Source organism: Gadus morhua, chromosome 19, assembly GCF_902167405.1.
Source record: "Gadus morhua chromosome 19, gadMor3.0, whole genome shotgun sequence".
NCBI classification, from domain to species: domain Eukaryota; kingdom Metazoa; phylum Chordata; class Actinopteri; order Gadiformes; family Gadidae; genus Gadus; species Gadus morhua.
The window spans coordinates 5,008,320-5,022,523 of record NC_044066.1 but is presented as its reverse complement, the minus strand read 5'-3'; the positions used below and the strand labels follow the sequence as shown (position 1 = coordinate 5,022,523).

At 43.9% G+C, this 14,204-nt stretch overlaps 1 protein-coding gene across 2 annotated transcripts in view; it reads right to left on the bottom strand.

The window, feature by feature from the left end:
* phf24 (PHD finger protein 24) overlaps positions 1 to 12,946 on the bottom strand; it is a 34,026-nt gene extending 21,080 nt beyond the window's left edge. For both annotated transcript variants that reach the window (XM_030342425.1, XM_030342426.1), the window contains exon 1: positions 12,327 to 12,946. The gene's annotated coding sequence lies outside the window, so the exon portion shown is untranslated. The remainder of the gene's footprint in view (positions 1 to 12,326) is intronic.
* Positions 12,947 to 14,204: the final 1,258 nt, after the last annotated feature.

Here is a 14,204-nt window from a genome sequence, read left to right as displayed (position 1 = left end):
AGTACGAGCTAACAAGAAAACGTCTTCAGCACAACATCAATGTTGGAATGAAATAGATTAATTTGGGTCGAGCTCGGAATAGCAAATCATAGAACTAATGATGTGTCCCTGAAAACAAGATGGATGGTTACTGATACATTGTTACCAGATTCAACACCTGAATCTGCTATGCGTGATAAGAGTTAGAAAATAAACTTCACGCCTCTATTTAATGAATAGTTTCAATAATGTAGCACATCAACGTCACTAATGTCTAACACAAATTTCGACAATGTCAACATTTCTATTTGCATATACATTTCTACTAATCTTTTTGTGTCTTTACTATGGAGATATTTTCTCTAGATTTGATGTCTGATTTATTCTTCATTTAATTATTACGTCTTTCTCTCGTATAGTATATGTATTTCAATCGGAGCAAACAATGAGCTTAAGGTGTAGGAACTCTCAATGATGTATCACCAATCACCAATCGTCAATAAGTAAGGAACAGGGATTGAATGAACCGCCATTTGGTTCCTGTTCTTCCTAGAGGTCCGAGACTCAAACAAATCTCATCTGGATTCATCTCAAGCCTCTTCCTTCTCCAGAATCAGTTTCCAAACTCTCTCCCCCTTGGGGAGAAGTGGGGATCAATAGGAGGTTCTGAAAGTCAGCCAGGAGATCAAGGTCAACCGATGACACCAAATATTCATCCTGCTTTCCTCCAATGTGTCAAAAGTCGTTCAAAAGTCATTCTCTCCATCCCTCCCCCCTCTCCTGTTTACTGCTCTCTCTCTGAAGCCCGTTTGTCAACGATACCAGTTCATCTCTATTCTTATCATACTAGAGAGCCCTTTGAAACTCTCTCTCTCTCTCTCTCTCTCTCTCTCTCTCTCTCTCTCTTCAAAGTGCCTCTGAGGAGCCAGGTTATCTTCCCCCCTCTCTCTGTATGACTTCACTTCAAGTATCTTTCTAACAGACATTATTATCCATCAGACCGACTGGTCCTCGTACCTCGATGTACGAGCCAAAGCAAGGCCTGTTTGTTTTCTGCAGTGCAGAATTCAGAAGGGAAAAAGTCACGCAATCTGTCCATTGCTACTAATTACGCCACCAACGACAATCATTTTTTCTAATTAGTGATTTTAATGAGTCATGAATTACTCATTTGACGTCAAACTCCTGCGTCTAGTGCTTTCCACCAGGGAGATATTCCGACGGGATTTTAATTCTAAACACATCAAACCCTAACCCTAACCCACTTTGTGATAATGAAGGAAGAAACAGAAAATGTAAGGGCGAATCTCACTGAAAAACGAACGACAAATCAGGTTCAAACTCACAATGTTCCCAAAGCATAATAATGACCTTAAGCTGGTACCCTTCAAAAAACATTATACTGCCACTCATACATACTGCACCACCGCTGTACAGCATTGTATTTTATATACATGTCACTGCACCTCCCATTTAAAAAACGTTGGCGGTTTAGCTTCATTTTACGTCATGTCTGAGAAGGTTTCTCTGTTCATTTTTTTAAGGAGGTAAGTGTAGCAGTAGTAGTAGTTTGAGTGACATGAGTTAGGGAGAGGAAGGCAGACAGACAGACAGACAGACAGACAGACAGACAGACAGACAGACAGACAGACAGACAGACAGACAGACAGACAGACAGATAGAATGAATAATATGTGAGACAGACTGTCTTTGCTGGATGGCAGTTTAGTAGTAGTAGTATGAGGGGCATGAGATAAGGAGTGGAAGGCAGAATGACGGCGGGCGGAACAGATAGAATGAATGAAATAAGAGACAGACGGTCTTTGCTTTGCCATGCAAAATCTGAGAGGATATCAAAGGCACCAAAGGAGTGTGTACTATCAATAATGAATGCTACAATTTCAAGTGTGTGTGTGTGTGTGTGTGTGTGTGTGTGTGTGTGTGTGTGTGTGTGTGTGTGTGTGTGTGTGTGTGTGTGTGTGTGTGTGTGTGTGTGTGTGGATGCGTGTTTGTGTGTGTGTGTGTGTGTGTGTGTGTGTGTGTGTGTGTGTGTGTGTGTGTGTGTGTGTGTGTGTGTGTGTGTGTGTGTGTGTGTGTGTTTGTCCATATTCTGCCACCATAAGGGTGGTTTGTCTACATATTGCAAGGTCAGTCCCAAAAAGAAACAGAAACATTATATGTTCTGAAATAACAACCTAAGGTTCAGAAGGGCCAGCGTCAACACCACAATGACATTCAGCTGGTTGAATTGCTTTCCGTGGCACTTGGAGAGAGGAAATATGAACAGAATGACCAGAATCTATATTTTCTATTTTTGTGGATTCCAATGCATTTATGATAGATGCAGGAATGGTAATATAACCAATGCAAATCATATTTGTTTAATTCGAAAAGTTCCAAAGATATGAAGCTTGCTAATTAATGAATTACCCTCATATACATGCCTCTATCAATATTGAGTCAATATCTCTATAACTTCGAGACTAGCAGACTATAATCAAGGACAAAATGAAAAGAACATTGCGTCGCTTGGCAAGAACGTTTTGGCGATGTTACACGCCGCTCCCGAACAAAACCCACGTGCTTCAGGATTAAGAATGGGAATGGAAATAACATCAAAGTGACGTCGTCACGACGGCACTTGCGCTCTCTCCTCCCCAGTGAGAGACAGGCAGCCAATCCAATTACTGAGGACAGCGGCGTCGTGGACTCCAGTTGATTACACGCTACTCACGGGACATGTGTTTAGCTCTGAGATGCAGTAGCACCCATTCATGCACCGCATAAGTGTATGCACGTAATTGAATCATGTATATCTGGACGGAAATAGGACTACTTCCAGTAACTTACGCCATCTTGTCGAGCGCCTTGCTATGTGCTAATGCTCTGATGTGCTTAATAGACTATTCATGTGAATCAGCACTTAGGATAATCCTGTGTCTTGATTGCCTTGCTCAATGTAAATCTTCCTATAGGCAATGGGATGTTATGAAGTGATTTCTTATTTTATTTTATTGCTATATCAGAAAACTGTCTTGAAATGAAATCTTTTATTGCTCTAGAAATGGATTCTGTTATCTAATATCTTTTTTTCTTCTATCTCACTATAGCTGAACAACAAGAAAAAGTTTCATCATTTTGTTTGGGGTTGATTGGTTGGTGTGATTGACGATTGTTACACTAAAAAGAAAAAAATGACTCTCAATGCTACACAACCCAAACATTACCGCTTCACCGGCTCGCAAACGAGGCCTCTGAAAGCCACGAGTCGATGTAAGTGTCTGCGCTGTGTGTATCAGCGCCTTCCTCTGAACAGTCAGCGTCCATCCTTCGCCCAGCCAGCGGTGCAACGTTCACGCTGAGGATGCTCTTCAAAAGAACCGAGCGACGCCAGACAGATGATTAAAGCAGACCTAATTAGTCTGCCGTCTGAGCCGAGCGACCTATCTTGTTCTGGGTTCAGTGGCAGGGTAGCGACCTCTGCTTGTTCTGGGTTCAGTGGCAGTAGGGGGGGGGGGGGGGATTGGCAGGCATTCAAATGGAGGACGACAAAGTTGTTCGGCTGCTTAAAGAAATGGGTGGCAGGTAGGGAAAGGTTTCGAGCCTACAACGTGTACCGAATAAAATAATCAATGAAAGAAACGTAAAGGGAGTACTTGAAGTCGGCGTGCTGAGACTTGGCACGTGTTGGCGCAATTCATCAGTCTAATCCTGTCGCCACAGCTGGGTGCTGCTGGGAGCGTGACGCGTTGATGATAATAAATGAGAGGACGGATCTAGGGTAAATGCAGGCGCCTTCTCACCGCCAACAGTGTACACCGTTGAGAGTTTGATTTGCCAACAATGGAAATGGAAAGGTAGACATAGTGAGGTGGGAGCCAATACTAGTGATGAATAGTACTACTGGTGGTTACCTCAACAGAAACCAACTGAATGGCTTAGTCATGGGTTATTTATGTTGAAGGGCTGCAGCTGCTTCGGCTTCAAACCCTCTCTCACTTGTTTCATCAAGCCTTTATTTCACACTACGTTGATCACCCTTCTCTTGTAAGGGTGTTGCTATATAGTATGACCATGCTACACATTTGATAATGAATATACAACACACAACTAAATAACATTAGCATTGTTGTTTAAATCATTTTGGTGTTTTTGTTGTAAATTGTAGGGTTAAGGTTAAGATTTGGGGTTCTATTTCGTCCAAATTAAACTAGACGTAGGAAGGAGACAGGTGGAGGTGGGAAGGAGACAGGTGGAGACAGGGCATGATCTAGGGTCTGCCCCTATATCTCCAGCGTGTGATCCAGGCAGAGAGCTACCCGCACCAGTGCGCCGTCTGGTTCCAAGAAGGGAGAACCTTGTCTTTTTGACGCAGAAGGATGACCTTGTCTTTTTTAGGTTCACTTCTGAATTTTAATAAGGGCATCATGTTTGGTTCTTTCATCCTGCCCCATGGTGGAAAATCAAATCTGACACAAGTGGGTTAGTGCCGCTGTTTCGAAGCCTCACTTCATAACACAGTGGAGAAGCCTGGCACTGGGTTGGCCCACACACCAGACACCACCAAACCAATCTGAATCCAAAACCCACTTCAGAAACGCATTCTACGTGACGCCAGACATTAACAAACCAATAAGAGACTACCCAGTACATGATTTCAGATGCCAACCAATCCAATAGAACTCACAATTCCAGGTGCAAATATACCAAAGGGAATCCAGAATACTTATTCATTATAGTCTTAGTATGATTGGCAGTGTGTATTTATGCCACTTAGGAATACTCAGTAAATTGTAATTGCAACTAACCAGAAGCTAGAAGGAAAGTGTTTTCCCCCATGGAGGATGAAGGAAAATGTATTTCCCTACTCTAACAGAGCCTAGCGTAGCATAGCCTAGCTCCAGCTAGCTATCAACCAGGGGATGGAAACTGCATTTCCCTAGCCTAGCCTACCCTAGTTATATCTGTTAGCTCTAAACCAGAGCATGAAGACAAGTGTATTTCCAAAGTATAGCCTTGCTCAAAATGGTAGCTTTCAAACAGAGGACGAAGGAAAGTGTATTTTCCTATCTTCACAAGGCTAAATCTCCTCCTGCTATCTCGTAACCAGAGGATATAGAGCCTGGCCTAGTGCTGCTACAGCTACAGATGCTATTTATCAATCAGTGGATGGAGAGATTATATTTCCCTAGCTAGCCTAGATCCGCTATCAGCATGAGGGGGAGCAGCTTCTGCTCAATGGAAATCTATTTATGAACAGGTTTCATAAATAAACCTAGGGATGGTGAGTCCTCTTTGGAATAATGTATCACTATTTCACATAGGCATCACGGGTATAGCCTGTGTATATCCGAAGGTTTTCTGAATAAATAGATGCCTTTGTCTCTCTGTCAATTGTACTAAAGCTGTTTTTTTTCTATGATTTTATGGATTTTTGTTTTTGGTACCTGCAAGGATTTGTAAGCTTAATCACACATTTGCCTACTGTCAAATAGGTGTGCTTGCATGTGCCTCTGTTTGTCAGTGCGAGTGTTAAGCATCTCATGTGCTCCTCTGTTCAGACCGCTTTCAGACAGTCTAGCGGAGACGAGTGTAAATGATTTAGAGACCCCTCGTTAAATTTATGACCTGGAAGCTTTTCACTTTTATAAGGAAATGAATCAACACTGAGAATATCCTTCAAAGTTGTAGTAAAAAAGGATATTCAACCACAGTCTTGAAGGAATACAGGTAACAGACTTACACAAGCATAAATATAAACATGCGTTTGGACTTCCTGTGGCCAATAAACATAAAATAGACACCTCATTTGTAGCGCATTTGGTTAAAAATGTGTAGCCAAAACCCGTTCAGCGGCCATATTGAATTTAGGATATTTGGGTGGTCCTGATATACCCAATCATAACTGTAAGTATTCCAATGGGTTTCCTATGTTCAAAAAAATTGTATTTGTATCTCATCTAGTTCAAAAGCTATGGACGAATCCCTTTCAGGCGGTGGCCGTATTGTATTTGGAAGCCATCTTGGTCTTGGCTCGGGCGCCCTGGCTAAATCATTTCAGTATGCCCTCACCTACGTCGGTGCCAAATATGGTGCATGTAGATGAATTTGCGCGAACAATGGGGTGCAATGCCCCATACCACAGCCAAAGCTGCTTTTCTGGACAGTGGCCATATTGGAATTGGAGGAATAAGGGGTCCAGATGCACCAGGTCATAAATATTAACATTCCTATGTGTTTTCCATGACCAATTAAGCTGAAAACGATATAAAGTTTGTATTTGTTACTCATGTGATTCAAAAGTTATGGCCGGAACCCTTTTCAGGCAGTGGCCATATTGGATTTGGCCACCATCTTGGTCCCAAGGGTCACTGGCTCCGGCACCCTAGCTAAATCATTTCAATATGACCTGAGCTACATCTGTGCCCAATTTGGGGCATTCAGATGAATTTGCGTGAAAATGTGCTTAATTCCCCCCACTACAATGCAACTTGACAAAACGGATGAAATGCAATGCTATGCTGTTGATATGAATTGATGCTTGAAACAAGTTAGAATCAAAGTTCACCCCAATGCTTTTGTCCAAAGTTTCAGTGATTTCATATCACTCATTAAGGAGCAGGCCAGGATAGGAATCATGCTCATGATTTCTTCAATTAGATGACCGTCATTGGGGATTCAACTCTATCTATATTTCCATTGGTTTGCGCTGTGATCCAAAGGCAAACACATTAACCAAATCAAAGATCAAAGAAATAACAATCGATTTGTCTCAGATGGTAAAGGGTTTGATAATACATCTCAGAGAGATTGAGTTATATGCTCAATGAACCAAGTATTTGAATTTAATAAAATATCGATCATTACATAGAGAAATTCATCTGAGTGCTTTTTTAAAACCTGTAGTTCTCTTCATGTTTACACATTGAACATCATACATCTATTACAATAAACCATGAGACAAATGTAATAACAGAGCCATATTAAACATTCTAGCATTTATAATGTTAACACAACTCGAACATGACATAGGTTTTTGACTTCTAGGATTTCACTACCTTATTCAATTACGTTTTGAATAAAAGAGTACCCACAAAGGAATCAATTTATGTTTGAAGAAATCAAACAAATACATTTATTTTCTCATCATTTTATGAATTACATGCATTCCTAAAGAGGAGAGATGCAGAGGGAAGGGAGGGGGAGGGAGTGAACGCAAGTGAGAGGGAGACAGAGAAAGAGAGAGAGAGCGGGGGGTTGGAAAGTGTAATGGATATGTCATGCAGCTTCTTTGATGTTTCTGGCTCCACGTTATAAAGACAGGAAAGACAGGAGTGATACTTCACTCTCAATATACGTGAATAATAAGTACAGAGGTTTTGTTGTAAAAAATAACCGTGTTGCCCTACGGAATTATGGTTTATAATTCAGTTTTGGGTGTAGTATTTCAGTACAATGGTGTAGTATGTACAGTATCAGAAGTAGCACTCAATCGTAGTACTGCAGTACCACAGTATCAGGTGTAGTACTACAGTACTATGGGGTTGTTTGATTGTATCGGGTGTAGTACTATTCTACTATGGTGTTGTATCACTGTATCGGTTGTAGTACTATAGTGTTGTATTGCTGTATCGGATGAAGTACTATATTACTACGCTGTATCGGATGTAGTTCCACACCATAGTACTGTATTACTTCAGCATTGGGTGGACAACTACAGTATCAGGTGTAGAACTATAGTGACGTACAGAAGTAATACTGTGAGGTTCAACAGTATGGGTTTGTGAGTGGACAGCTTCAGGTGTATTAGTATTCAGTCCTGGGCCCGCCGTCACCTCAGGATGTGACAGAGACCAACAGGGGGGGACAGGCCTCCTCTGTGGAGATAAGTCCCCCCCCCATAAGGTCACACCGGTCGGAGGAAATAAGCTTGAAGAGGTTTCAATGAGGATCTCCAGGATTCCCATGATATCATTCCCTTATATCAGAGGGCATGGTAAATCTACCATGTGTCATACTGAGCATTTACACTGACTAAGGTAATATACCGGCTTCATTTCGCACCCCTATTTACCTTCTCGGACCCTACACATATTGGGGGTTTGATTTTCATGTGAATGCCATTAGACGGCTCCGCGGCCAGTTCAAAGGATGGGACTTGGGTGTTGCTGCGTTGTCTCTACAACAGAGACAACGCAGCGATATCAACATGAATAGTAGGTGAAATCCGCGAGATGTTGACCACCATTGGAGAGAAGCTGATGCAGTTCCATTTAACGAAGACGGGGAAAGATGGTGTGATCTAAGAGAAAGTAGCAGACAAACTTTCCTTTCCTTACAAAAACAAAGTCATCAAAATAAATATTTTTTTGGCGTTTGTGCACGTTAATGGTTGATCGCTTTTGTAGCCTACACTCAGATGTATACTCATTATTTTACGTGCAAATTATTCAAAAGAGATATACTCTTTATATATATTTTTTCAATTATCAGGCTGCAGTCTGCATTACATGTTTTGTGTTACCACATTCAGTTTTGCGTGTGTCTGTGTCAAACAGTGTGTGCGTGGGTGTGTGTGTTCATAGGGGTCTGTCTAGGTAGGTGAAGGTGAGGCTGTCCTCTACAGTCTGTTAGTAGGTGTGTGTTTGTGTGGTTATAAATGGACTGCATTTACACTGTGCTTTTCCGATCTGTAGGGGCTTTAATAATTTGTGGCTTACATTCACCCAATCATGCACACATTAATCCACACATTCACACACCGACGGCCATGTAAACCATGTAAGGCTTACACCAGCTGGTTGGTAAGCAGTAAGGGTTAGGTGTCTGGCTCAAGGAACCCACAACACTTCCCTAAGATGAGCCAGGAATTGAACAAGCAACCTTACGGATGCCAGACGATTATTTTCTACCTCCTCAGCAACTGCCAACCCCTGTTGTCATGTAGATGTTGTGTAGCTTCTGTGTAGTTGTTGTATAGTTGTTGTGTAGTTGTCAGTTGGCGTCTCTTCCCTGGGCCGATGGAGGTCACATGGTATGGTTTGGAATCCTTAACCAGCCTACCCTTTCTGTCCCTCGTTTCATGGGAAGAGGGGGGGGGAGAGGGGGACTGAGAGAAAGGAAGGGGAGCGAGCGAGAGGGAAGGTGGGTTTGGGAGAACCACAATATGATGGCTCTTCATGGGAATTGGTCCCAGTTTGGCCAGAAAGAACGGAGAACCAGAGACTACAGACTAGAGAACCAGAGACTAGAGAACCAGAGACTAGAGAAGCAGAGACTAGAGAACCAGAGACTAGAGATTAGAGAACCAGAGACTAGAGACTAGAGAACCAGAGACTAGAGAACCAGAGAATAGAGAACCAGAGACCAGAGACTAGAGACTAGAGAACTAGAGACTACAGAACCAGAGATCAGAGACTAAAGAACCAGAGACTAGAGACCAGTGACTAGAGACTAGAGACCAGAGACTATAGAACCAGAGACTAGAGAACCAGAGACTAGAGAACCAGAGAGACCAGAGACTAGAGACTAAAGAACCAGAGACTAGAGACTAAAGAACCAGAGAGACTATAGACTAGAGACTACAGAACCAAAGACTATAGATCAGAGAACCAGAGACTAGAGGCTAGAGAACCAGAGACTAGAGACAAGAGAACCAGAGACTATAGAACAGAGATTAGGGAACCAGAGACTATAGAACAGAGATGAGAGAACCATAGACTAGAGACTAGAGAACCAAAAACTAGAGAACCAGAGAAAATATAACAGAGATTAGAGACTAAAGAGGCAGAGAAGTGGAAATAATTTTACTAACAACTTCACAAAGGTCTCTGCTGCAGCAGGCCAACACATAATTAGGGGACATCAGCCAAATACACACACTCACACTCACTCACACACACACTCTCACACCAACACATCTAACCATACAATCACACACACAACCATACAATTACACACACACATACACACAAACACACACACACACACAATGACATACACGACCATACAATCACAAACACACTCAAACACACATGCACACAGACACTCACGCACACACTCACACACGTGCAAACACAAGGACATACGTACACACATGCACACAATCTCACACACACGCATACACACACACACATGCATGCATACATGCAATCCAACACAGGCACAGAAATACACACATGGTACACATGGTACATTTTAACCCCCCCTCTCTCTCTCTCTCTCTCTCTCTCTCTCTCTCTCTCTCTCTCTCTCTCTCTCTCTCTCTCTCTCTCTCTCTCTCTCTCTCTCTCTCTCTCTCTCTCTCTCTCATATCAGCAGACATAACAAACAGCAGGACTATTAAATGATTGGGTTATATCCTCTGGCCAGCCTCATCCTTATCACTTCGGAGGGAAATATTCCACCGGGGCCAGACTACGACGCCATAAACATAAAGACAATTGCCCTCTGCCGCCGGAACAACTCTAAAGTAACCCACACAGGGGGAGAGAGAGAGGGAGAGAGAGAGAGAGAGAGAGAGAGAGAGAGAGAGAGAGAGAGAGAGAGAGAGAGAGAGAGAGAGAGAGAGAGAGAGACAAAGAGAGAGCGAAAGCGAGAGTGTGAGAGAGGGAGAGAGAGATAGAGAGAGAGAGAGAGAGACAGAGAGAGAGAGAGAGAGAGAGAGAGAGAGAGAGAGAGAGAGAGAGAGAGAGAGAGAGAGAGAGAGAGAGAGAGAGAGAGAGAGAGAGAGAGAGAGAGAGAAAGCGAGAGTGCGAGAGAGAGAGAGAGAGAGAGAGAGAGAGAAAGCGAGAGAGGGGGTTAAAGTGTATTTTCACACGCACTGAAAAGTGGTAAGGGGTGGAAAACTAAGTGGAGGTCATCCCATTGGCATGCAAGCTACGCTCGGAGTGGTCTCTGCCAGCCATACTTGAAGAGATAGACAAAAACCAGCCGACAAATGGCAGGACGAGAGAAAGAGAGAAACGGAGGGGCCATGGACGAGCCGTACAGGAGCCGTCGGGGGCGGAGGAGACAGATCAGGGAGACTTCTGGGTGCGGGACATGATGATCATCATCATCATCATCATCATCATCATCATCATCATCATCATCATCATCATCATATTTTCCCACTACACGCAGTAGTGGCCTTGGGGCGCTCCTGCTTGAACCTGTGGTCCAGCAGTCGCAGGAACTGTGTGCTCTTCATCATCATTATCCTGCTGAACACCCATGTCAAGCAGCCTCTCTATCCCAGTCCAAACCTTTCTTGGCGTCCCCAGGTCAAATATAACCAGTTCCTGTAATTCGCTATCGTCCAGTCTACAAACATGACCAGCATATTTAAGATGTTGTAGGTAGAAAAACTCCCGTAATGGGAGGGTGTCAGTTATATAGCGCAGCTGTTCGTTAGAGAACTTGAAAGTCCAATCATGGTCACCTTTGACTTGTCATTTTGGGTCAGAATGCTTTCCCACTCTGGACTCGTGAGGCAGAGACAATAGCACAGCCTGCATTCAGATCTGACTGAGATGGAGCCCTGATAAGGGACTTGTTGGGTTCTGTGACGCAACACAGCCCAGAACGGGTTTGACCCCTAAACTCTGGTGGTCCTTTTTTTGTTTTCATCTTTTCAGGGACAATGAGAGCGAGGACACTGCAAACTGTGTTTTCGAGATGGCCCTTCATATCAAGGTAATTCATCTCTTTTTGTAGAAGTATTATATCAATCAAGAATTGCCACAAAACAAGCCATGCAATGACGGACAACAATGTTTCACTGTGTTTTGTTCTCATCGCCAAAGCCCCAAGAAATCCTCCTTCAGATGCTCACCAGAACATGAATTCATTCACTCAGTCATTTAAAGCGGGTAGTTTGAGTCTAAAAGGGCCGCAGGTCCACGCCCATCTGGCGCTGACCTCAATCACAGTGCCGTCGCCTCCATCACACACACGCACAATCACACACACACACACACACACACACACACACACACACACACACACACTAACACACGCACGCACGCACGCACACAAGCACGCACACACACACACACGCACACACACACACACACACACACACACACACACACACACACACACACACACACACACACACACACACACACACACACACACACACACATGCATTGACATCCACAAACGATCATCTACCGAGTTAAATCGAGGGGGTGCCAAAACTGTCTAGTCACTACACCGCATGCACCACACAAGTCAACCTAAGATATTTAAACCTCCTCCACACAGTTCCCGGTGTGCTTTGTGACACACATTGTGCAACATCGTGCACAATACACATTGTGCAGCAGCAGCGTGTGCACGGACACGCTGCGGGGTATATTCACCTGTACGATGGGTCGTGTAGTAGTAGTTGTCCCGGGGTCTTCACGGCTCTCACGCCGGCGTGCACAGCATTGCAATACTTCCCCTGAATGAAGTCCGTGCGCCTCTTCCACTCCAGGGTCCAACTGCACGGATGATCAAACACACTACGAAGGGGGTTTAGTCTGCAAAGCTCTTTAGATCTCAAGATTTATACGATGAGGGATCTCCTGGGTTTTGGTTTTGGTCCAGCGCATGAGCAAGACGCTGGTAAGCAGTTAGGTGTTTTGGACAGTTCCCAGTGCTGAAATCTTTCCTCCGTCCGTCGTCCGTTCCTTCTGCTCCGTGCACGGATGGATGCAGCAGATCTTGCAGCCGAAGCAGGCAGAACACTCTGGGAAGCTGCTGAAAGCTGCTTGATGGCTGGCGGCTGCACAGCGGTGCGTACTGCGGTTCCTGCAGAGCACAGGGTCGCTCACATTATGGTGTCACCACTGCCGGGAGTCTATCGCGATTATTGAGCTTCAGAAGTTGTGGGGCTCCTCCATATCACACGGATGCCTCTTGATTGGTCCGTCCCAGCTTCTCATGAGAGTGACGTGGGGTGAAATACTCGATCAACGACCAATGCGCTCCGGGTGACGTCACCGTGCGCCCCTCGGGTCGATTTGCATGAGGGCACGCACACACACATACACACACACACTCACACGCACAAACACATTAGGACACACACATACACGCACACACACACGCGTGAGGATACACACAGGCACACATAAACACGAACACACACACAAACACACACACACACCCACACACCCACACACACACACACACACACACACACAAATGAGGACCAATTCACATGTAAAACGCTTCTTGATTGGCTGGAACGGAGGTCGTTTTTAGGGCAATAAGCAAAAAAAAAAGGGGAATTGTAAATATAAGTCAAACCAAAAAGCCATTCTTCTTCCTATTTGGGGAATATTTCCCAGCTCGTTTTTTTCATCTTCTTGTGAAGATAATAATAATTAGGAAGAAATCAGCATGTGTGTGGACATTAGGCCTGTGAGGCACTTAGGGGCTACAAAGGGCTTTCAGCACTGGTCATAAAGCACTGTCACAAACATGCACACACACTCACAGACGCACATGCACAAGCACACACACGCACACACAAACGGACACACACACATGCACACACACTCCGAACACACACACACAAGCAAAGATATGCACACATACACACACACACACATGCACATACACGCATGCACACACACACGCACAAGTACACACGCACACACACATGCACACACACACATACATACACACACACACACACACACACACACACACACACACACACACACACACACATACCCCCCCCCCCCCCCCTACACACACACACACACACATACACACACACACACAAAAACAAGGCATTGACTAAATATGTTTTAATATTTGCAGCACTATAAATACTGGACCTATTCACAATTTATTGAGCTAAACCCTTTTTTTTAATAACTAAAGAAAACAAAACAATCAGTCAAAACATAAAACATTAATTGTCCCACGTAAAAAAATACTTGCTGTATATTCCATTCACATATGTCCCAACCATCTAGCCTGGCTAACCTCATCTCAATCTACATTGAGATGAGGTCTGGGAACCACACATTAATTTTCTCGTATTTGAGGCGTAGTTTACGATTGCCCGGAGCCGTTTATTGGGCGCCACAAATGTCTATTATTTGAGTCTGTACGTAGCTCATAGCCAATCAAAGCCTGTTGGTAGCAGGGCAAAGACATCCTTCTTGGTAATGAAAGAGTTTAACGCCAAAAGTTGCTATTTTTTCAAAATAAACTTGCGTTCTAAACTACAAGCTTCGGCG